A 5108-nucleotide genomic window follows, 5' to 3' on the forward strand; every position below is an offset into this window, starting at 1 on the left:
TAGACCTCTTAAGAGGGCCTACAAATCCATTTGGTCATGCCATGTGTCATGGGTGGAAAACAGGGATAACATTTACCCCTGAAGTCTTAATTTGTGTTTGCATCATAGAGACGTGCCTCACTCTCTCGGATCAATCGTAAAATATCCCGGCTCGTTTACCAAGGGTCAGGTTCATTTACTTGGGGGCCATTTGCGTGATCACTGTCCTTTCAAATTCCAAATGTTTCAGACACGTGTCTCCAAGTTAATGGTGCATCTGCGCCTATCGTTCCCTAAAGATCTAGAAATAATCTTTTGATTGCCCAGGTGACCGATGGGTGTTAGGGTAATTCTCGAGATTTTCTGCCTATACGAAAAAGAATCTTTGGGTACTCGATTGGGTCGTTTAATACCTCTGCATCATCGGGAGCCGTTGGATTGGGATAGTTTTGAGATTTTCAAGGTGGTCCTTTAGATGAGGTATGTGTGGATCATGGTTGACGAATCCATAGTTTAGTACTCGATTGGATCAATTAATGCCTTTGCCCAATCTGGGACAGTCAGATGGGGATAATCTTGGGATCCCCACTATGGACCGTTGGATCACACAGTGAATTTTTAACCCTATAAATACTTCGACAGGCTCATTTCCACACTTTATTCATCCCGTATATTCAAACTAGAGAGTAGAGGAGAAAGATTTATATGTCCAATATTGCCGACAAGATTCTTCAACAATTAATTCACCTTCGTATTCATCTGTTTCTGACTAGACCTCCACCCACTCAGCCAGAAGACAATTTTGTCTCGATTCACACATCTGGGAGTTCCGATGTACGGTTGCATAGTCTTCTCAGGTTCAAGATTGAGATTCTGCCGGTTGTCGTCTGAGACTCTACGAATCCCAAATCTAATACCCCACAGTAAGTTTTCTGGTCATTTTATCCTCTTTATTCCTTTTTGGTTGTTTTTATTAACATGCTTTTTCTGCGATCATAAAAATTTTAGGTCCGTGACCACCGTGTAGGGCAGTTCTTAGTAGGATAGTGGTAGACACGAACCTTAGAGTTTCTGGGTGACACCTCATACTAGTCTGGTTATCTCAGATCAATTCGGACGCTTCAAGATCGTTTGGGGTGAATTAGAAAAACCTTTGGCCTTTAGTTCCCGACTTAAGATCCTGGGATCTATATTGGTCCTGGATCTTGGTCTAGGGGGGACCTCTCAAAGGAGTTCTAGGAGAATCCCCGTATCTTAACCAATTTTCTTTGGTTTTGATGCTAACTTTTTTGTTTTTGTTTTCCTTGTTGCTTCTAGATCCCTAATCATGAGTCGCGACATTACTTTGTACGCGATGGACATTGGGCAAGCGGGCCCCGTTGTCCTGGAGTGGACCAAACTTCCCACTGGCAACACGTGGGAAATAGACGAGGAAATGAGTGAGTTCCTGAATTACCAGATGCTGCATCAGCTGGAGAAGGACCTTGGAGTAGAGTTGGCTCTAGGGATTTTTTATAACCGAATGGCCCGAAAGGTGAGAAAACCCATATCGGAGCAGGCATTTTCGGGGAGTGGAGCATAGGCCACATCAGTGTGGGAGCTACTCTACCGTTCCACAATTATTTTGCGCAGTTCCTCAAGTTCGTCGGGATCGCACCTTTTCAGCTTTTTCCCCAAGCATATAAATTTCTTGTGGGATGGCGTGTATTCTATTCGTCGAAAGAGATCTCGGTGCCCACCCCCAGAGGTGCTGTACTTTTACAAGTTGGAGCTACAACTCAACTCTAAGAAGAAGATGCATGATGGATTTTATAGACTGAAGGCATGTGGCATTAGTCCGGCTTCATTCAGTACGTGGAAGCACCCCCGGATGTTAGGCACTTCTGGCTCATGACATCCGGGTTCCTCTTGTAGATGAACCCCACCTTCGTGCTGGACTTCCAACGCGTGGGTAAGTCGTCCTTCTTCATTTTTTATCTAGCCCTTAATTTTTTTAGTGGACACCCACAATCCTGGAAAACAGGTCCATATGCGCATACTCGTCTCAGTAAATCGATCCTGGTTAGAAAAAAGTTCTATGCCACTCTTAGTGCCAATGAGCTGGATGTGGGGGGCTTGTGACTACGGAGAACCTTCGGCTGGTTAAGTTGATTTCTGCGAACCAGTCAATAGAGTCCCCTAGCTTCTGGGGGCTACAATGCAAGAGTGATCCTGCCCTAAGGGAGGAGCTAGCCCTTATCCACATTGAGGTAGTGGAGGCTGCGGCCAAGGCAGACACATAGAAGGTGAAAAAGGAGCAGGCCTGTCAAGCAGAGAGGGCCAAATCCAACGAACTGGATGCCCTTCTCGAGGGGAGGTAGCCTAACATTGGAGGTCCGAGGGCTAGTATTTCAAGGCCAGGTAAAATGCCTCCAATCTTCACTGATGCCCTCCATATTGAGAGTTTTGTTAGGAACAGGCAACAATATCGTCATTATTTGACCGGGACCATTAGGAATGTGGGGATCCTTGCCCTATTGTCGTGGACATGTTGTTCCTCATGCATTCATCCTAGTTTCTTCCGTACGTTGCTTTTTGGACTCGAATGACATAGGGGATCAGATTCACGCGTTTGCACTAGGGGAGTTAAGTCAGGCACGATCAATGGATGAGGGTCTGTCCCAGTGGACTTAGACTTATATGTTTTCTTTGGAGTGCCTCATCGTCACACAGGAGGTTCCGGAATCTCTTAGGCTTTCCATCCGTCCGGTCCTTCCTAAGGAAGGGGACTTGATCCTTTAAGAAGAGATGATGAAGATGATGTCCCGATCATGGGATGAAGGTTGGGATAAATAGGATGAGGTGGCCTGGGCCCTAATCATTTGGCAGAAATTGGTGTTTGTTGATCGTTCAGAGGCCTTCAATGCCCTCAGGAGATCATGGACCGATTGGTGGCCGAGATTGGGTTTCGACCTAAGTTGGGGTAGGACATGACCCCGTTTGATGTGGACTTGTTGGTACAGGTGCGGACTACCATGTCCACCCTTCAGCTCAAGTGGTATGCCATCTTAACTAGCCAGGATGCCGTCTTTGTCTCCAAGGCCATTCGTCACCAGGCCACTGTAGTAAGCCACATATATGTTTTGTCTTTTCTTCCATCATCAGTATTTCTTGAGAGCTTTCTAACTTTGATTTGTTCCAGGATATGCTATTGGCCCATGAAAACGTGGATTTGGTGGCCGAGATGGAGGTGAAGCTGGAGACAGCCCAAATGGAGCTGGATGGGGCCATCAATCAACGGCCTGGCCTCGTGCTCAGCCTCCTTGTTTGACGCTTCAAACTGGAAGCATAAGGTGCTTTGCAACTGGTGACCTTGCAGGGATATCAAAATGATCCTGACCCCATCCCCATTCTCATTTGTTGTCCACACCGTGAGGATATCCCAGGTATCCTTTAGGGTCTCACCCTGGCAGCTCGCACTCCACATGCTCGACGCTGCTCCCGGCCCCTTGCTGTATACGGCCTTGCACTTAACGTGCCCAATGTTGTTCCCGACCCATACCGAACATTTACACAATAGCATACATAACATAATAAACATATACAGAACACTAACAAACTCAGTCAAGGGCTACGCCCTACAATTCAAACATATTGGGGCTCAGCCCTGCATACAATCTCTATGGGAACAATGGTTTTCTTACCTGCGTCCTGAGCTCTCCGAGCACCGATATCCTGAGCACAGTCCCCTAATTTGAGCCTCACCGAAACCCTAGTCACAACTCATTAACAATATTCATCCATCAAGTTCTAATCCATTAAATAACTTTGAGCCATAACTCTAATCTCCGAGACCTTGAATTCTATCAATCAGGGGGATAAAATCCATCCCGAGCCTTAACCTTTGAGTTCCCAAGCCTAAACACACTTAAAAGCACAAACTGGCATTAAGAGTCGCGGCCCTACCCACAAGCGCCGCGGCTAGCCTCAAAACAGAGTCTAGCACCTCCCTCAAGCACGCACGGGCCACGGCGCACTTGGCCAAGAGGCGCGGCACGCATCAAATACCATGGCCTCCCATGGCTGCGCACACACACAGGCCGCAGCATGCCCCTCCTAGGGCCGCGACCCTCGCCTCCAAACCCATAAATCTCCATATTTTCCTGCATTTTCCTCAAACCAATTCACCCAAAACCAATCTAGCAATTCCAGATTATCACCACAAAGGTTCTAACACAGTATTAGCATCAAAACCCGACAAAGTCTAGCCCCAAACTCAGTAAAGCAATCAAGAAAAAATTTCAAACTTAGCTAACATGCAAACTCAGATATTCAACCTTAAAACCAACTGATAAATTGACACAATTAAACATATTAGGAACTTACCTTTGCTAGATTATACTTCTGAGCCAATCCTCTAGATTCCAAGCTACAATTCTCCAAAGCCCCAACTTGAAACTCTGAATTTCCTAGCTTTCTTCCTCAAGATTTCCCCCTTAGTGCAGCTTTGACAGTAAAGACAGAGAATGGTAGAGTCTAAGGTCGGTTTCTCCAAGTTTCCCAACAGTTCTTTTATTTAACTTAAATCTATAAGGTTACCTCAAGGCTCGGGGTACCAAAACGTCCCCGAGGGCCAAATGGTAAATTTCCCCAATATTCCCTCCTAGACATTCTATCCTCAAATATATCTCCAAATATTTATTTCCATAACCCGATAACCCCATAATAGATCTAATACCCAAAGTACCCCTCAACTCGCCCTGAGTCAGATTCTTAACCCCGTTGTGACTTTCTGGCTAACCGCTCCCTAGGACTGTCTCGAATCTTGCTACACAGAAATATATCACATGCATATCATATTTGTCACATTTACGCCCTCAACGGGCTAAACATGCATCTCTATCACATACTCACATAAATTTACATATTAACATATTAAATCATTTATTGCCCTCTAGGCACGCTAATCAAGGACCTATTAGAAAATTTGGGTTGTTACACAATTCGAATATAATATTTCACACTTTAAATTTGGACAAGAATGAGCCTGTAAAATCCCAAAAACTGAGACTTTTGGTAACGGCCAGAGCTGAAGCCTTTGAGGAAGAAGTAGTTCGGTTATTGAAATGTGGGTTTATCCAGGAGGCAAA

The sequence above is a fragment of the Humulus lupulus genome, chromosome 4 (assembly GCF_963169125.1).
Source record: "Humulus lupulus chromosome 4, drHumLupu1.1, whole genome shotgun sequence".
In the NCBI taxonomy this organism is placed as follows: domain Eukaryota; kingdom Viridiplantae; phylum Streptophyta; class Magnoliopsida; order Rosales; family Cannabaceae; genus Humulus; species Humulus lupulus.